Raw genomic sequence first — 20,908 nt, forward strand, 5'->3', positions numbered from 1 at the left:
TCACTTTGGCAGCATAGTTCTTATTCATTCGATACGGCCTCTTCCGTACCGGTTGGGCTCCCGGGACCAATGGTATCCGATGGACGCACATTTCTGGCGGCACCCCCTTCAAATCCTTGTAGGACCAAGCGAATACGTCCTTGTATTCCATGAAGATTTTGAATGTTGCGGTCTTCAACACAAGGCTCCAGTTGTCGCCTACCCAGATATTTCTAGGGGTGGCAGTGTCTCCTAAGTTTGTCTCCTTCACGGTGGGCTCTTCGTACCGCATTGGTCTATCCTTTGAAAATTCGTATGCCGGAACATCATTTACTTTGCCATCTCCTTCCTTGTACTCCGTGTATTCTAGTTGAAACTCCTCCTTCTCGCCTAGCTCGTCCTCAATTTGCAACATGTGACAAGCGGGGTGAAACACTTCATAATCTTCCATTTGCCAGTGGAAGAGTCCATTCAATGAGGAAATGTCATCTTCTGAGCATCCATCAAGTTCAAGCACTCCTTAATCGTTGGGTTCCCTCTCATCTTTACCTTCATAGGAATCCCACTCCCATCTATTTGAGTCCTCTGAATCCGAGTCAGATGATGCAAGCTCCTCGCCGATAACCTGGGTCCTTAGGTCAATGATGTACTTCTGCCCCCCTTTCTCCATGGAAAGAGTGTTCTTCTTCCAGTTGTGGTTCACCTTTGTTGTAACTAGCCACCCTCTCGCTAAGATGGCGTCATACCCCTTCTTCTTTAGTGGGATTACCACAAAATCCAGTAGGAAGGGTTGTGTGCCGATGGTCACCAGCTGGACCATCAAGGTGTCGAGTGGCTTGATGCCATGCTAGTCTGCTCCTACCAAGTTGAATGTAGGTGGCCATAGTGTTGGCTTCCCGAGCTTCTTCCATGTATCCTCCGATAACACATTCACCCCCAAACCTCCTCCACGATGGTGTCTTTAAGGATAGCCCCGAGAATTCCCATCTCTACTGCCGCAGGATGCCGACCACTATTTAAGGCCAACAACATTGGGTCAGCCGAGGGACTGATCGGAACTTCCACCCGTGTCGCACCCGAAGGTGCCTGTGCAGTGGTTTGTGCGGAACTAAAAATGGCGGTTCTCAACTGTGGCATTGTGTCTAGAAGGTCCTTCACTCTTATCGGCACCTCCATCTGCAGTACTTGCCCAATTATATTATTTTCGGCTTTAGAACGGGATGATGTACTCACCACCTCTTTGTTCCGTCGTTTTGCTGTCATCTCACGCTCAATGTTGGCTTTTGCCTCCCGTAATCTCTCCTCCGTACAGGGGTCGGGATAAGTGGCCTTTTTGCTTTGAGCACGGGTGATTGCCAGTACTTCTTTATCACCAGTCTTCTCAATGTTGAGGAGGTTAACCCCTGGCTTGGGGCAATTTGTCTCACCGTGGTCTCCAAGACCACACAATCTACACAAGTGCTGGGATGCCTCGTCTTTCTAGCAACCCCGCGCAAAGTGTCCCCATTGGTTGCATGCCCGACACTGAATCATCGACCGTCCCTTAGCATCATATTCCATTCGACTCCGATTATTGCTATCATTATTGTTGCCTCTTCCTCCCCTTCGGTTATCTCTGTAACCACCAGATGATGTCGTGGTGTTGGCTTGAGGCTGCGATGTGCCTGTTGTCGTTGACGGCTGCTCTTGGGTGAAGAGCACTTGGTTCTCGCGTGTCTTCATGTTGTAGGGACATTCTTTGGTAGAGTGTCCCAACATTTGGCAAATATCGCAGAAGGCCTTTTTTGGACAAGAGCCTTTTGTGTGACCTTCCTCCCTACATTCTGCACACCATACTTCCTCATTTTTGTTGGTGCTTCCCTTCATGCTCTTGAATTCCTTCATCATGCGATGCATATCCTTCTGAAGGGCTTGCACCTATTTACTCGACCCCTCGTCGCTGCTACTTCCGTCTGAGGAGTCCTCCTCTTCAGTCAGAGGATCTGTCTTTCTTTTTCCTGGATGTCTTCCCTTCACTCTCCAAGTCCATTGCCCGGTTATAGGCATCATCGTAGGATGTGGGTGGTACAATTTTCATTTTCCTTCTGAGTGACAATTTTAAGCCCTCCACAAACCACCTTTTCTTCAACCCATCGTCGGGCTGGTTATCCATTTTTCCCAACAATTCCTTGAGGCGTCAGCTATATGCTCGGATGGTCTCACTTTTCCCTTGCTTGGTGATCAGGATTTCTGCTATGATTTCATTATCTCTGAGGAGTCGAAACTCCTTTTCGAAATCTTTGTGCAATTCATCCCAAGTTGTCAATTGGGTTTTGTCAGCATCCGAGTACCAATCAATGGCTACTCCACGTAGGGTGGCGGGGAATCGCACCACCCATTCTGCCCTATCGGCCACACCATTGGCCGACCAGATTGTTGGTGGTTTCTATTAGTACAAAAACTTGGCCCTCGCCAGAGCCATTGCTGCCATTTCCATCGCTTCCTTCCTTGACAATCCTCTTGAATCTTCTTCTCCGTTCTGCTTGTTGCTCGAGAATTAATGCTTGTTGAGCGGCTTTAGAGTCCCCTATGTATTCTTCTTGTTTTTGTCCTTATTTAGCAGATTGGGCATTAATTCTAAATTCTCCTTATGAAATAGAACAAGACATCATATTGAAAAGAACACTTTTATTAATTCATCCCTCGTATACAATGTATGTCACTACAATGGGGGTGTTCTTGTTTATTCTCCTTCGCCCGTACACAGTTTAGGGATTATTTGCCCCTCGCTCGGTTTCATTGCGCTCCTCTTCTTGGCGCTCGTGAAACTCTCGTAGGATTTGCTGGCATCGGTTCTCCCAATAGGTGTCTTCCCTGCGGTTTTGAAGAGCCAAAAATGCCTGTGTCAGAAGGTTGGGCAAGTTGCTCATCAAACGATTTACCGCCGAGCTTACACCAAGCGCACTCCACACAGCATCCTCTGGAACATCCTCGATGGTGGCTTCTCTTCGTACGTGTGTTTCAATCGCCACCTGGAGGATGCAAGAGAAATCTTTAGTAAGTGCTAGTTCTCCCTCGAATAGTTCTTCAGGCTCTTCATCATGGTTACTGCTTGTCCCTTCGGCCAATGGTTGTCCCATTATCCATGTGCCATGTAGTATATTCCCGTGCTCCAGATAAATTTCGGCAACGGCGCCAGATGTTTACCCTCTGGGTGAACAGTTTAGAACATACAGATAGAATGCTTAACGAAAGACGATAATGCCATAGATACCAAATAAGATCAAGCAAATATAAGAGATACTATTTCCATTCATAATCATGTGTGTCTTTACAAGTTACCTTCCATGGTATATAAAGGTACCGAGGGGATGCGAGGGGCAACCGTCGCACCCGTAACTACCATCCCTCAGTTACCTTACTAACAAAGTAAAGTACTACCTAATTAACTATGGTTTTATTTATTAGAGTATTAAAATAATGTTAATTTTAGTATTAATGCTCAATAGTGTATATTCTATTTTAGTAAGATCTTCTACGATCTTCTCAGCAGTTTCTTATTAGAAACTTGTTATTCTTGTAAATACTCTTGTATTATTTATGAGCGTCTTGCTCATTATGTAAATCAATTCTTTGAAATCCATTGTGTGTCTCGCACTGTTTTATGGTATCAGAGCCTGGTTCCTTAAAAATTCGAAATTTTTTCAAAGCAAAATATTCAGTGTGAATTTTTTTTTAGTTCTATTGTTCTAAGAAAAAAAAATTGAAGGATTTTTTTTCTATTCAAATTTTTTTGGGGAATTTTCTTCCACAAAATCGCGGATTTGTTTCAGCCTGTTGTGGTCAGATTTTTTTGAAACCGCGGATTTTCAGTTCGCGCGTTTTCCAGGCGCCTGCATTTGCTATGTAGGAAAATCGCGATTTTCATCCTTGGTCACGCGACTTCGTCTCCTGTGCCTGTGCGTGTGGGTTTATTTGTGATCATGATTTCCTTTGGCGATCTGTCTATCTTTGTCCGCGCGATTTTTTTCCATCCGCGCGCGACATAAGATCCAACCTCTACAAATTTTCTATGAATTCCATGGCTCCCACGACCCTCTGAATTTTTCGATTAAGGTGTTTACCTTCAATTTCCCATCAAAAATAAATTTTTCTTGCAGATTCTTGGTGGGTTCTTTCGAAACCTAATCTGGGTAGTTGTTCGATTTTTCTGGGTGCATCATTTTCCGTGCCTCAATTTTCAAGCCAGCGGATTTGCATTTGTTTTTCAGATTCCTTCTGGGTTTCCTCTCAGCTTTCAGGCACCTGTTAGTTTTTCCCGGATCAGTCGGGACTTCTCTTGAAATATGTGCCTGTTGCAGTTGTACCTGTCTCTTCCTGTCATTTTTTGTGCCTTGGGAAACGTGCAAATGGCTTCTCAAACCAACCTGATGTTAGAAGGCAGTCAACGCTTTAATGGCAACAATTACAACATCTGGAAACAGCATATGTTCACCATTTTTGAATATAGGCATCTTGACAAGCTTATTTTGGGAAAAGAGCTCAGTCCTGGTACACCTGGTGCAAATCAAGATAAGTTTGATGAACGCAATCGAGAGGCAGTTATGCTTCTCAAACTCTCCATGACTGATGATCAGTTACCGCAGATTCCTTCCGACAAGATAGCTTCCGACATCTGGAAGCATCTGAAGGAATTGCATGAGACATCTGACAAGAGCCGAGCATTCTTTCTGAAGAATCGGCTGTTCTCCATCATGATGGACGAACGCATGTCCTTACAGGAACACCTCACGAGGATTAAGGACATTCGAGATCAGCTCGAAGCTATTGGTCGGACTATGGAGGAAGAAGACATGGTAGTAATCACTCTGAAAAGTCTTCCGAAATCGTATGAACACTTCATTGAGACCCTCAATATTACTTCAACTAATGTTGACCTGAAGTTTTCAGAATTGTGCACCAAACCTCTGCAGCAAGATCGCTGGAAACAACAGTTTGGTAGTAGTACTACATCAGCCTCCTCGGAAAATGCCTTTACAGCCAAATCCTTTCACAAGGATAAAGGCAAATTTCAGTCCTCTCAGCCTTTTCAGCAAAAAGGCTCATCTCAGACACAGGATGATGCTAAGAAGAAGAATGTGCAGTGCAATTACCGTCACAAGTACGGCCACATGAAGAAAGATTGCCGTCAGAGGCTCGCTTTTGAACAAAAGAAGCAGGGAGGGTCACACCTGAAGATGCATGTTGCTGAACATTCCGAGCAAAAGGAGTCTGCCTTTTATGCCTTTATGGCTAAGAGGTCTTCAGATCATGCCAGGTCTTTTGCTTGGTACATCGACTCTAGTGCGTCACGTCACTTTTCTCATCGGCGTGACTGGTTTACAAACTTCTCATCTTTCAGTGATTCCGTTGTATTCGGCGGAGGTGAGGTGTATACAATTGTTGGCAAAGGCACTGTTCAGATACAGTCTGGTGGCAGGAATCTCATCTTCCTAAATGTGTACTATGTTCCTGGTATGGAACTTCATCTGCTCTCTGTCAGTCAGATTATGAGGAATTCTCCTCAGCTAGATGTGGTGTTCAGTGCTCACAAGTGTTCCATCATTGATCGGGAGACTCATCTTACTGTTGATGTTGGTCTAGAGGATCATGGCCTATACAGGCTTCTTGACACTGGTGATTCTCTTGAAGTTGCTCTGGCAGCTCATGTTTCCCCTCTCAACACTTTGTGGCATCAAAGATGTGGACATCTCAACATTCAGTATCTCTCTCAGCTATCTCGAGAGGGACTTGTTTCAGGGTTACCTGATATTCAGACTCAGCATCTTGGAGTATGTGGCTCCTGTCAAGCTGGCAAACAGCATCGGACTTCATTCACACATGGAAAGTCTTGGCGCACATCTAAGGTACTTCAATTACTTCATGCTGATATTTGTGGTCCTATGAATACATCTTTTGTTACTGGTTGCAAATACTTTTTGCTTATTGTAGATGATTTTAGTAGAAAGATGTGGTTGTACTTTCTTAAACACAAATCAGATGTATTTAGTATCTTTAAGAAGTTTAAGTCCTTAGTTGAAAAAGAGTCTGGATGTAGCATCATTACTCTTAGGACAGATAACGGGGGGGGGAATTTTGTTCTGCTGCATTCTCCAACTTCTGTGATACCCATGGCATCAAATGCCAGTTGACTACACCCTACACTCCTCAGCAAAATAGTGTTGTCGAGCATCGCAATCGTACGGTTGTTGAGATGGATCGCTCAATGTTACAACACAGGAGTGTTCCGAATAAGTATTGGACTGAAGCAATGTTTACTGCTGTCTACCTCCTTAACCGTTCACCTACTCAGGCTGTTAAGGGGAAGACTCCAGAAGAGGTTTGGTCTGGTCGGAAGCCTAAGATCAGCCACCTAAAGGTTTTTGGCTCTGTTGCCTATGTTTGGATTTCAGATGCTAAGCACTCCAAGTTGGATTCCAAAAGTCAGAAACTCATGATGACAGGATACAGTGATCACCATAAGGCCTACAGACTAATAGATATAGACACTGAACGTCTTATCTTCAGTCGTGAAGTTGTATTTGATGAAGACAGAGGATTCTTTCAGTCCCCTTCTTTTGAGCTGTGTTCTGAGGATCAGCCTCACAGTGTTCTTCTTCCATTAGGTTCGCCTAATGGGAGGGAAGATGCAGAATCCATTTTCGATGATGCACTACCTGAGTTCCCTCCGGAGAATAATCCTCCTCCTGCTGCTCCTATTCCTGATCCTGAGCCTCTTCCAGCTCCTCCAGATGTTAGCACTTCTACTCTCCGGCCTAAATGGTGGGCCAAGACCATTGGTGATCTCGGGGATACTGAGCTCATTGAGGGTAGAACCTCCCGAAATAAGAGCAAATAGCAGCATACAGTCAATTTTGCTCTCATGGCTAACATACACAGTGTTTTTGAGCCTTGGACATATTCAGAGGCTAAAGGTATACCTGAGTGGGAACAGGCTATGGAAGCTGAGTTCCAGAGTCTTCAGAAGAATCACACTTGGGCCCTTTCTGATCTTCCTTCAGGGAAGAAGCCCATTAGCTGCAAATGGGTGTACAAAGTAAAATACAAAGCTGATGGAACCCTAGACAAGTATAAGGCTCGTCTTGTTACTCGTGGGTTCTCACAAAAAGAAGGCATTGACTACAAGGAGACTTTTGCTCCTACAACCAAAATGAGTACCATACGGCTCGTTCTTGCCTTGGCAGCCCAATTCAGTTGGAAAGTCCATCAGATGGACGTCAAGAGTGCCTTTCTGAATGGTGACTTACAGGAAGAAGTCTACATGACGCAACCCCCAGGATTCAAGGTTGCTGGTCAAGAACAGAAGGTCTGTAGACTAGTCAAAGCACTCTATGGTCTGAAACAAGCTCCTCTGGCTTGGTACATGAAAATTGATAAGTACCTGACAGATCATGGTTTTCAGCGGAGTCCATCTGATGCAAACCTGTATATCAAGCATACTAGTAATGATGTTTTGGTTGTTGTTGTCTATGTGGATGACTTAATCATTACTGGCAGTTCAGCACATTTGATCACTGGGATCAAACAGGATTTGTACCGCACCTTTGATATGACAGATTTGGGACTTCTACATTATTGCTTAGGAGTTGAAGTCTGGCAGACTAAGAACAGTATCTTTCTCTCTCAGTCCAAGTATGCCAGAAGTCTTGTGGACAGGTTCAGAATGCAGGATTGCAAACCTGCCTCTACTCCTATGGAACCCGAGCTCAAACTTTCAGCTCAGTCATCTTCACCAGTTGTGGATGAATCTTTGTTCAGGCAACTAGTGGGCAGCCTCATCTATCTTACTACCACTAGACCTAACATTAGTTTTGCAATGAGCTACATTTTACGCTTCATGACAACTCCCAAAGCTAATCATTGGATAGCAGCGAAGCATGTGCTGCGTTATGTGAGTGGCACTCCTGATTATCGACTTTTGTACACTCGGAGTTCTAATCCTACACTCAGTGATTACACAGATTCTGACTGGGCAGGTTCGATTGATGACCGTAAATCTATAGCAGGGTATGTGTTTAGTTTGGGATCCGGTGCTGTCACATGGACTAGTAAGAAGCAGCAGGTAGTGGCTCTCTCCTCGACAGAAGCAAAGTATCGGGGAGCAGTCAAGGCATCTTGTGAGGCGGTTTGGCTTCGACGAATGCTTGTGGATATGCATGTCTCTCAGGCAGGTCCAACTCCCTTGTTCTGTGATAATCAGGGAGTGCTCAAACTCGCCAAGAATCCAGTCTTCCATGAAAAAACCAAGCATGTGGAAACTCATTGTCACTATATTCGACAGCTGGTTGAAGACGGATCTATTCAGTTGCTGTATGTTCCTACCTCGGAGCAGCCAGCAGACATCTTCACCAAGCCCCTTGGTCCTGATAAATTTGTAAAATTCAGGGGGTCTATAGGTGTAGTTAATAGATTGAGCATTAAGGGAGGGTATTAGAATATTAAAATAATGTTAATTTTAGTATTAATGCTCAATAGTGTATATTCTATTTTAGTAAGATCTTCTACGATCTTCTCAGCAGTTTCTTATTAGAAACTTGCTATTCTTGTAAATACTCTTGTATTATTTATGAGCGTCTTGCTCATTCTGTAAATCAATTCTTTGAAATCCATTGTGTGTCTGGCACTGTTTTATTATTCCTGTACAATATTACCGCCAACACATCCAAGCTATAGTGCCACTTCAAGATTACCTTATTTTATTTTCCTATTAGGCCAACCCAGCCAAGAAGGGACATGGCAATCCTCCCTTCCCTTACTACTTGCCCTTGAGCGATTTCAAGGGTAGCCTTTGGCTCTGAAATCGATTTCCCTCCATCATCAAGTGGTGGCAGCTCTAATGAGGGTGTGACTCGCTATCCAAGGACCTTCTTCAAACAAGACACACCAAAAATATTGTGAATCCTATTGTTTTTTGGGAGTTCCAACTCATATGCAATCTCCCCTATCCTGCTTACGATTTAATAAGGTCCATAATACTATGCCATAAGCTTCTCTACACCACTTCTCCTGAGGTAAGATTGTCTTTAGGCTTATAACCTAAAGAATACAATGTCCTCCACATCAAAAAACCTTTCAATTTGGTAGCAGTGAACATACACCTTTTGCTAGTTTTGGGATTGTGTTGTGACCATTTCACACATCGCCCCATCGCAAATGGGGACCCCCCTCTTTTTGCTTGTTTTTCGCTCTTTTTCGCTTTCGTTTTTAGGATTTTGTTAGTCAGTTAGTCGTCTGGATTTAGGGTCAAGCCTTAGGGTTTTAAATTTTGTCTTTTCAGGCCAGAATCCAGTCGTTTTTGAGAGTTTTTTTTGAGTTTCCTTTTCTAGGATGCAAATTTTGAATGCAATGAATTCGCCAAAATGGTCTAATTTTCAATTGGAATGTTGATGCAGAGCTTAAATTTGTCTAAGTATCGAAAGTGAAATGTGAATTTTTTGTCCGATTGAATATTTTGACCAAATTTTGACCTTTTTTGATTTTGATCCTGGGCATTGGAATTGATTTGTTTTCGCCTCGTGAAGTGTTAAAATGTGAAAAATCATGTTATTTTGGCCTGTAGGAGCTAAATCGCTCCTGTCCCTCAGTGAAGGACGGGAGCTCATTTTCAAATATCTCACTACTCCTGCAGAGTCCGGACAAATTTCGAGTTGGAAGTGATGGAGAACGGCGATATCTTTCCATTGAATATAAATTGAAGATTTTCATGAGCACAGAAATGCCTCCAGGAGAAAAATCGCTCCTGTCCCTCAGTGAAGGACCGGAGCTACAAATCAAATTTCGCCTTGTCCTTGCGAGATTTCGATGACTTAACAATTTGAAAGGGTCCAAAGGAAGATGCTTTGCCAAATGAATATAATTTGAGATGCAAAAATGAAGGAGAATGACCTAGAATGCTAAAATCGCTCCTGTCCCTCTCCAAGGGACCAGGGCGAGGTACCTTGTAGCTCTCGTCCCTCTCCCAGGGACCAGAGCGATTTCCTTCATTAGGCAAGATCCGAGCTAAAATCAAGGCAAGTTTACATACAAAGGCAAAGGAAAACATGAGATGAACGCATTGAATACAAATTGAAGATTTTTTAGACGTCCACAAGAGTGCTAAGACCCAGTTCGCTCCTGTCCCTCAGGAAGGGACCAGAGCGATTTTTGTTGTAATTGATTTTTTGGCCAAGTTGCAGACAATGTCAAGGCATGGACGAATGGAGTAGAGCATGACGAGTCCGTTGAATATAAACTTGGAACCTGACAAGGTGAAATAAGAGCCACAAAAGGAAGTTCGCTCCTGTCCCTCTCCAAGGGACCAGGGCGATACAGTGGTGATGTGCTTCTTATGCGAGTTCAAGGTCGTTCCTCCCTAAGTTCAAGATCGATCCAAGTCAAGACAAGGTGGCAAAGGACATTTCAGAGCGTCTTCATCATGCACAAGCACTCAAAGGTCGTTATAATGAAGAGATTTGCACCCTAGGACCTAGTTCGCTCCTGTCCCTCAGGAAGGGACCAGGGCGATGTTAGATATATTGGTCATTGTGTGCAAGATTTACGTAAGGACAAGATTTCGCAAGGTCTTAGAGGGTCCACGGAAAGATAGAAAGGTGATGCATGAAGATTTCAAACGTTAAATAATCGCCAAAATAGACTTAGGGACCATATCGCTCCTGTCCCTCTCCAAGGGACCAGGGCGATTTGCTTTGGATCCTTCGTTTTGCTTCAAGTACGTGCTAAGTCAAGACTCCATAAGGATAAACAAGGTTCAAGCCATCATTTGAAGATAACATGCAAGAGTTTTGAACGTCCAAACATTGCTAATCAAGGTAAAAGCTCATATCGCTCCTGTCCTTTGGACAAGGACCAGGGCGATCCTATCAAAAGCGCTCATGTTCCTTCAAAACAAGGCAAGGCGAGGATAAGCAAGGCAAGGAACGGCGTTTGGAAAACATCACAATGAAAGATCGAAGGTCAAAGATGCATATTGAACGTGAAAAAATGAAGATCGCTCCTGTCCTTTGGACAAGGACCAGGGCGATGAACATCCAAAAGGGACCCATGAACGCACACAAGGCAATCAAATTCGAAGGACCATCAAAATGATCAATGTTGAACGTGGAGATGAAGGAGTTGGACGTAAAAAATGCAAAAATCAAGACAAAATCATGGATCGCTCCTGTCCCTCTCCAAGGGACCAGAGCGATGAGGTACATCCCTTTGTTTTCATAGTTTTGGCGCCAAATAAACAAATTCAAATTTCCTTAAATGCTAAGTTCGATAAAAAATTGAAAATCCTATTTAAACTAGCATTTAATATGGTGTTGATCTTTTATTAATTATTTTTGCCTTTATTAAAATCGAAATTTGCAAATAAAAAACGTAAGGCATTAATAATTAATTAATTAATTAATATAAAAATCGATTTCAAGCGCTCATTTAAGGAGGTCGGCCTTCTTATTTTATTGAAAATCATTGAAAATCATTTTAAAAATGGTTTTATTTACCAAGTCGGCCAAAGGGGGTGAATGGGTGAAAGCGCTATATATGGAGGGTGAGAGATATCATTTTCACATAATCATTTTTATCCTTCATGCGAATTGAGGAAAGCAAAGAAGGTGCGAAGGGTGCTTGAAGTGTGGAGTGCGAATTACGTTGAAGACCAAAGGTGGCACTTAATTATCTAGGGTGGTGCGAACTTGAAGATCCATTTGAGCGATTTGTCAAGGGCGAATTTGCCAAGGATTGAAGACCACGTCAAAGGTGCAATTGAGGATCGCGTTTAATCCAAAGGTGGCGAAGTGGATTTTCTTGAGGAGATAACATTGAAGACTATTTTTTACCTCAATTTTGCCTAGGCGATCTTTTCCTTTTTGCATTCTAGAGTTAGCTCTCTATTGAGGTATGGCGATTTAATTATTATTGCTTTATTCTTTCGTCGTCATATTTTAAATTTTGAAGTTTTGAATTTTGAATCTCTTAGCTCAATCGTTGTTTTTTAGGAAATGATAACTCTAGAGACTTATCATGACGTTTCCTAAAAACTTCTCTCTCTTATTTACGTTATTCATTGCAAAATCAAGTTCTTATAATGAAATGTTGTGTAGGTATGGCGACCCCAAAGGCGGGAGCATCCACCAGCCGCTCAGCTCTCATGAAAGAAGATCAGAAGACCGAAGAAGTGGAGACCAAGATCATGTCAAAGTGGAGCAACATTGGAGATACCAACTTGGGGAACTTTAGCACGAAGAAGTTCCAAGAGGTCCCTTACATCGGCAAGCCATCACCTGTCGCCCGGAGAATAACAGAGAGTGGCATCATCAAGGCGGCCGGTTTTCCTCCAGCTATTCAGTGCCACGAGTTGATGATCGAGTGTGCCCGTCACTACAATCCACAGTCCAGGACAATTGTGTCCAATGAGGGAAACACTTTGGCGTACCTTTCAGAGGAAGCCATAAGTGAAGCCTTCCATCTTCCAGAGCACAGGGACATGATATACAAGAGCATTGAAGGAGCCAGATCAGTGTACGATGATGATCCAGATGCTTGCCTAAGCATAATCAATAAGAACTGGCTACTTAAGAGTCGTCCCCGTCTAAGCAAGGTACCGAACACACCGCGTCGGATTGATTTCCAAGAGGAGTACAGAGATTTGATTACCATGCTCAACAGAGTTACAGGAGCACCTCATGCCTTCTATTTTGAGAAGTGGATGTTTTACTTCATCCAGGTGATTGTTCAAGGAAAGGGTACGATACATTGGGCTAGGATAATTAGCCATTGCTTAGACGTACAGTTGAGGAGACTCAGGGCTACTAAGTCCTTCCACATGAGTTCATACGTCATCTATGCCTTAATCAGGAGCGTTGAGTACGCAGGACTACCTCACAGAGGAGTGATTGGAAGAGGACCCGGCGAGGTCAGAGCTTGTGAATCCTATACTTACTTGCATCATCCGCCAGGGAAGAACTACAAGTTAGTCAATGATACTTTCACGATGAACATCACAAGGACGTTGCAAGGTGGAATTCACAACAGATTATCTCAGGATGCCCAGGAGTTCATCAAGAGGTACGGTGCTTGGTTCATTCAGTTTCCCAAGTTCACTTACATTAGAGTGCATGGATGTCCTTTACCTCCATACATGTTGCCGAGGTACCCGACAGACAGAATTGTGTTACTTGAAGTAACAAGGCAGTTGGCATCATATGTGAAGGCATTCAGACACAGACATCAAAATGGAGTCCAGGTACCTATTATTTTGGGTAATTCAGTTGAGGTATGTCCTAATGTCTTAGCCATGGATGACGCAGAGAAGGAGTTAGCCTTGTATTCTTTCTCGTCTTTTGCTTGGAGAGAGAACTTTGATCCATATGGACATTTAGAGGAGATGGTCGGTAGAAGATTTAGACATGAGCATCAAATTGAAGATTTTATGATGAACCTCCTAGATGATCTTGAAGTGAAACGTAAGATACATTCTAGATTGCCTTTGGATTTCATCAGGAAATGCAAGATTTACAGAGTGGCCGACCAAGCTCAGGACAAGGGCAGGCACATTCAGTCCTCCTATGATCGAGAAAGTAAAACAATAAGTTTGAATTGGAATGAACCCGAGCTCGTGGACTTTGATGCTTTGATGGCACCAGTCTTGTCTTGTACTCGCAGATGGGTAGACGTTCAACATCAGAAGATGAGAGAACAAGGCATAGCTATGTCTTTTACTTTGGAAAAGAAACCAGCCGAAGGTGGAACAAGTGTGAGTGAAGGCAATCCTAATCCTAGGAATTCAGGTGAAGGTAACCTTCGATGTGCCAGTGAGGGCAATCTCCATCCGAGAGGTTCGAAGAGAAAGGAAAGATCAGAAAAGAAAGAGCCTTCCAAGAAAAAGCAAGGGGCCAACAAAGATCAAGCACCAGGTACTTCTTCTAGACCAAAGAATAGAACAATTCAAGTGGAAGAGTCCATGGAGTCTATGGTACAGAATGATAGGCAGGAGAAAGGACAAACACAGCATGTTTCATCCGATGGATCTCTCCAAGACTATGATTTAGAAGAAGATAATGAAATAACATCTCCTCCCAGAGAAGAAGAAATAGTACATAAAGAAATTCAAGTTCAAGAGACAAGATCGAATATTCCAGATTGGTTGAAGGAAAGATTGACCAAGGTGATCGTCATAGAGGACGAGGACAGTGCAATTGATTTAGAAAGCCTTGTTGGACGTTCACATGTAATAACAGAAAAGAAGAAGGCTACAAAGATGTCCAAGATGATTCGAGATGAGACTGGATCCAGAAAACTGCAGATAGCTACACCGGCAGCAGATAAATATGAGGGTGAGATCCTAGCAGAGGACTATCATATACAGACTATTGAGTTAGGACCATCCACTGCAGAGCAGACAATGGATGATGCTACCGACACATTTGAAGCATTGAAGGACAAGCTTAGAGAAGAAGTGGAAAAGAATAGAAAGCTTGAGAGAGAGAGAGGTGCATGGAGGACGTATTTCAGTCACATCAACGAACCTTTGGGACGTCAGGATCCAGTTAGATCACTAGTGCAGGCATTGCCCCTTCAATCAATCAATGAAGCAGAAAGATTCAGGAACCTGGTCCAGCGTACATGTAGTTGGATGGATAGATCTCATACAGTGGCCATAGAGTTTGTTACAAGGATGTCGAAGATCACTCATCAGGCTATCCAAGTTCTTGAGATAATCCACAGATTGATGGTAACAGTAGCTGCATTTGCCCATACCAAGGACGTTACCATCCCTGTCTTGAAAGTTATAAGACACACATCCAGAAGAATTTTAGCGCAAGAGAGGATCTTGGAAGGTGATTCTCACAGTTTATTTCAGTGGTCAACCTTACTCCATATAAAGAGTGTTCTCTTCGAGGACATCAGTGTTAGATGTGGCCAAGTTGAGGAGGTGATCAATCCGATCCAGAACAGAGTATTTGAGGTACTTCGTACCATTCTTGGCAGAAGGATCGAGGTCGAGACAGATGTGGATATGCAAGAATTTGAGGATAGAATCAAGATCATCTTTCGCAAGGATGCAGATGCTACAGATGAGCAGTATGATCAGATGTATGCCACCATGCTCCTGATTGATAGAACGAAGGAACTTGAACCTACTTGGGACGCAGCTCTTCTAGATGCATTCGATCAGGTTATCCACTTAGAAGAGAGTATCAAGAATCTTCCCGAGATTCCAATCACAGAAATCGAAGGAATCGTGACAAAATTTATTGCATATGCTAAGAAAGAGAATTGGAAAGGGAATAAGATTCTAGATGAAAGGTTGTTACAGATGACATGACATCTTATTTCTCATTGGTTGATACCTCCTAGGTTTTTGTGCCGAATTTAATATTTGGCTATGTATTTAATATTGTTCAGTAAAAAGGAGGTCATTTGTAACAAACCCTAATTAGGGTTTAGGTGTCATGATCTTGTCCATTGATTTGTTTTCAATCTGGACCTTTCATTGTAACTGGGGAAGCTATTTATACCCCCATTTTTCATTTCATTTAGGAATAGTCAGAATATAGTCAATAGAGTAAGAGTCAATAGTTGATGTAAGAGAGATTAGAGTTAGAAACAATTTTATTTTTGTAGCAAGATTGAGTCTTGAAGAGAGAAATTCAAGCAATTGTTGTACATGATGACTTGGAAATCAATAAAATATTGAAGTTATGGTGTTTTGTTGCAAATTTTTTGAGTTATCTTCATGGTTGTTTGGCATACTTGAATCATGCTCAATCGAAGTAGATTGTTAATTTGAAAGACTAAGTGTGAGATTTGATATTTGGTAGGATTCGCAATCCAAACCACTGGCTTCTTGCTGATTGTAGGAACGCCTTGCGTGGTCGACTGGAGAACACTTTGAGTCCTTAATCTTCAATTATCATTGTGTCTTGGATATGTACCTTCATAGTAGTGTCCTTGGTCTTTGATGCATTGAACATCATTATATTACCTTAGAAGATCGCACTAATTTCAATTGAGTTGTTATCTTATGGCAAAATTGAAGTTGGTTGAATCTTGCCAAGTCTCATCCATGCTAAGTCATTCATAGGGTTAGGCTAGATTAGACCTCCTTAAACCCTATCCTTTTGCTATTTTTTAAAAGTTCCTTTTAGTTTAGTAAAATCTTCGCGCTTTGAATACGTAAGACCCCTTGGAGGAAACAGCAAATCACATCATACCACTAAAAAAGTTTGTCCACACGTGGAGACCCCACTAAAAGAACCTTGGAGTCCACCTAACTGATCCTTTTTGCAGATCTTCAGCAGTTAGAGACTATTTTCTCAAGAGAGGATAAGATACCTATTGGTATTTTATTCTGTGTATGATTGTGTATAAAATACACGTCAACAGATTGTTGTAGGTTCTCTTTGAGTGCATTCACAATGTCTAAAGCTTTGTTGAACCAAATGTCTAGCCCCAAGAACTCTACTATATGAAATAATCAAATCCACAAATCAAATAGCATCATAATCATAGAGTGCCTTGAAAGGAATCATACCTATAGATATGGGATAAGTAGAATTGTACCTATACTCCCCACTGTGGATCCACTAAACCCAAGTTGTTTGCTACCCTGTAACATAGTTCTTGAAGTATTCTTCTATCCATTTGTTCACAATTTACATTTTCCCCCATCAATTTGAGAATGATAGCTAATAATTGGGCTCAATTTTGCACCTATCAATCAAAAGAGTAATTACCAAAAAAACTAATAAATTTGTTGCAGTATCACATGCAATGCTCCTTGGCAGCCCATGTAATCTAAAAATCTCTTTAAAAAACAAATCAGCCGCTTGTAGAGACTTATACCCTAAAGATGTAGCATGAAAATGAACATACTAAGTGATTCTATCTAAAACCACATATATGCAATCCTTACCTTGCACCTTTGGAGTCCTGAGATGAAATCCATGGAGATGATCTCCTATTTCTGATTTGGAATGGGTAGGGGCTGCCACAAACCAAATGGAGATACATATTCTATTTTATTTTGTTACAAACCACATTGTCCCTAACATGCCTCAAAACATCACTTTTGAAACCCTTCCACGAAAAATGCTCTCTTACCTGCTTGTATGTCTTGTAATACCCTGGATGACCAGCATGTGCTATGTCATGCCATGCCCTTAAAGTTTTCTCTTTCATTTTTTATTTTGATACAAGTAACAAGATACACCCGATCCTATAGTTTGTCATCCAAAATGTCAATAGTAAATGTGTTCCTGACATATCCAACTATTATAGAAACCTTCCAATCAACAAATATATGTCATAGAACAGAAATAAGGCTTCCTAAAGAGTGCATCAACCACTATACTATTCTTTCCTTTAACATATCCAATGTCAAAATTATAATCTTGTAGCTTACTTACCCATTTCTGTTGTTTATCGTTCAAAACCTTCTAATTGAAAAACTTCAAGCAGTTATGATCTGTTTTCACTCCCACAAACCATCTGTGCTTGAATTTGGCTTGTGCATGCAAGATGGCTAAGATCTCTCTGCCATAAATAGAGAAGCTCCTATTTGTCTCAAATGCTATAGGATATCTATTTTGCATCAAAATAGCTTCAATATCCTCTCCCAAAGCATCACACTCAAACAGAAGGAAGTGAATAATCTGGAATAGCCAAAACAAGGCATAAACTTATCATTTCCTTGAGCTTGTTAAAATCTCCTTGTGCAGGAATGCTCCAAGAGAAGGTCCCGTTCTTCATCAAATCTATCAATAGGGCTGCAAATTGTGAAAATCCTTTGACAAACCTCTTGTAATAGCAGCAAAATCGCACAAGCTCTCACAAATGTGACAAGGTCTTGGGTATAGGCCAATCCCTTATCGCCTTGATCCTCTCCTCATCCATGCTAACCCCTTGGGCACTAATCTTATGCCCCAAATATAATATCTCAGCCAAACAAAACTCACATTTGAAAGCTTTGGCATAGAATGAATGCTACTATAGTATACCTGTTGTGACATTTTGACACATCCTCCCATATAAGCTTACACCTGATCAGAATAAGGAGGTAGCAAGGCAAGTGCAGGAGTTATTGGAACAAGGACTGATTAAGAAGAGCATCAGCCCATGTGCAGTCCCGGTAGTGCTAGCATCCAAAAAAGGAGGTAAGTGGAGACTTTGCACTGACTCAAGAGCAATCAATAGGATTACCATAAGGTATAGGTTTCTTATTCCTAGAATAGAGGATCTAATGGACTGTTTAGGAGGGGCTATGTATTTCACCAAGCTAGACCTTAAAAGTGGTTATCACCAGATAAGAATTAAGGAGGGTGATGAGTGGAAGACTACTTTTAAAACCATAGAAGGATTGTATGAATGGCTTGTGATGCCATTTGGACTCACCAATGCTCCGAGCACCTTCATGAGATTGATGAATGAAGTGTTGAAGGATTTCACAGGCAGATTTGTGGTGGTGTACCTGTTGTGACGTTTTCACACATCGCCCCATTGCAAATGGGGACCCATGTTTTTTGCTCATTTTTGCTCGTTTTCGCTCTGCTTTTTAGGGTTTTGGTTTGAATCCAGTCGGTTTTGGGAGCTTTTTGAATTTCCTTTTCTAGAATGCAAATTTTGAATGCAATGAATTCGCCAGAATGGTCTAATTTTCAATTGGAATGTTGACGCAGAGTCTAAATTTGTCTAAGTGTTGATGATGAAACATGAATTTTGTCCAATTGAGTAATTTTGACCAAATTTTGACTTTTTTTATTTTTGATCCTAGGCATCTCAAATGATTTGTTTTCGCCTTGTGAAGTGTTAAAATGTGTAAAATCATGTTATTTTGGCCTGTAGGAGCAAAATCGCTCCTGTCCCTCAGTGAAGGACGGGAGCTCATTTTCAAATATCTCATCGTCCCTGCAGAGTCCAGACAAATTTCGAGTTGGAAGTGATGGAGAACGGCGATATCTTTCCATTGAATATAAATTGAAGATTTTCATGAGCACAGAAATGCTTCCAGGAGGAAAATCGCTCCTGTCCCTCAGTGAAGGACCGGAGCTACAAATTCAATTTCGCCTTGTCCTTGCAAGATTTTGATGACTTAGCAATTTGAAAGGGTCCAAAGGAAGATGCTTTGCCAAATGAATATAATTTGAGATGCAAAAATGAAGGAGAATGACCAAGAATGCCCAAATCGCTCCTGTCCCTCTCCAAGGGACCAGGGCGAGGTACCTTGTAGCTCTCGTCCCTCTCCCAGGGACCAGAGCGATTTCCTTCATTATGCAAAATCCAGACAAAGGTCAAGGCAAGTTTACGTTCAAAAACAAGGAAAAACATGAGATAAATGCGTTGAATATAAATTGAAGATTTTTGGGACGTCCATAACAGTGCTAAATGCCTAGTTCGCTCCTGTCCCTCAGGAAGGGACCAGAGCGATTTTTGATATAATTGATTTTCTTGCAAAGTTACAAACAATGTCAAGGCATGAACGAATAGAGTGAAGAAGGACGAGTTTGTTGAATATAAACTCGGAACCTGGCAAGGTGAGATAAAGGCTACAAAAGGAGGATCGCTCCTGTCCCTCTCCAAGGGACAAGGGCGATACAAGGATGATGTTGCTTCCTACGCAAGTTCAAAGACGATCCAAGTTAAGTCAAGGTGGCGAGGGACACTTCAAGACTTTTTTTTAGCAAGCACAAACATTCAAAGGCTGTCGCAATGATGAAATTCGCACCCTATAGCCTAGATCGCTCCTGTCCCTCAGGAAGGGACCAGGGTGATGTTGAATGCATTGGTCATTTCATGCAAAATTTACGTAAGGACAAGACTTCGCAATGTTTTAGAGGGTCCAAGGCATCGTATGAAGATAATTCGCAAGGGTTTTCAACGTCCAAACATCGCCAAACAATGTAAAAGCCTCACATCGCTCCTGTCCTTTGGACAAGGACCAGGGCGATCTTATCAAAACACTCACGTTCCTTCAAGATCAAAGCAAAGCGAGGTTAGGAAGAGCGAAGGACGGCGTCTAGAAGACATTGCAAAGGAGATCAAAGTGTAAAGTTGCCAAGGTCAAGGAAAAGGACATGGATCGCTCCTGTCCCTCTCCAAGGGACAAGGGCGATGACCCCTTAAAATGACCAAACACATAATGAAGACAAATGAATCAAGCGCAAAAGGAACAAGTAAAGTATGTTATTCGCCAACAATGAAAGATCGAAATTAAAAGATGCAAGATGAACGTGAAAAACATAGATCGCTCCTGTCCTTTGGACAAGGACCAGGGCGATATGCACTTAAAAGACACCCATATGCGCACACAAGGCAATCAAATTCGAAAGACCATCGAGATGATCGATTTTCAACGTGAAGATGAAGGAGTTGGACGTAAGAAATGCAAAAATCGAGACCAAAGTCATGGATCGCTCCTGTCCCTCTCCAAGGGACCAGAGCGATGAGGTACGTCCCTTTGTTTTCCAGTTTTGGCGTCAAAATAAACAATTCGAATTTTCCTCAAATGCTAAATCGATTTAAAAATTGAATATCCATTTTATTTAGCATTTAATATGGCGTTATCTTTTATTAATTATTTTTTGCCTTTATTTAAAAATCGAAATTCACATTTAAAAAACGCAAGGCATTTATAATTAATTAATTAATTAATAAAAATCGATTTGGAGCGCTCAATTAAGCAAGTCGGCCTTGTTATTTTATTGAAAATCATTTAAAAAATGGTTTTATTTATTCAAGTCGGCCAAAGTGGGTAAAAGGTGTGAAGCGCTATATAAGGGGAGTGGAAATTTTCATTTTCACATAATCATTTTTTACCTTTCTTCATGCGAATTGAGGAGAGGCGAATATAGTGCGAAGTGTGTTCAAAGGTGGTGCGAATTCAAACCAAGGGTGGCGCTTAGTTATC

At 41.9% G+C, this 20,908-nt stretch overlaps 1 protein-coding gene across 1 annotated transcript in view; it reads right to left on the reverse strand.

Moving 5' to 3' along the window:
- Positions 1–20,908, reverse strand: part of LOC131043062 (uncharacterized) — a 197,457-nt gene that overhangs the window by 147,623 nt on the left and 28,926 nt on the right. The window lies entirely within an intron of this gene.

This window comes from Cryptomeria japonica, chromosome 7 (assembly GCF_030272615.1).
Source record: "Cryptomeria japonica chromosome 7, Sugi_1.0, whole genome shotgun sequence".
NCBI lineage: Eukaryota > Viridiplantae > Streptophyta > Pinopsida > Cupressales > Cupressaceae > Cryptomeria > Cryptomeria japonica.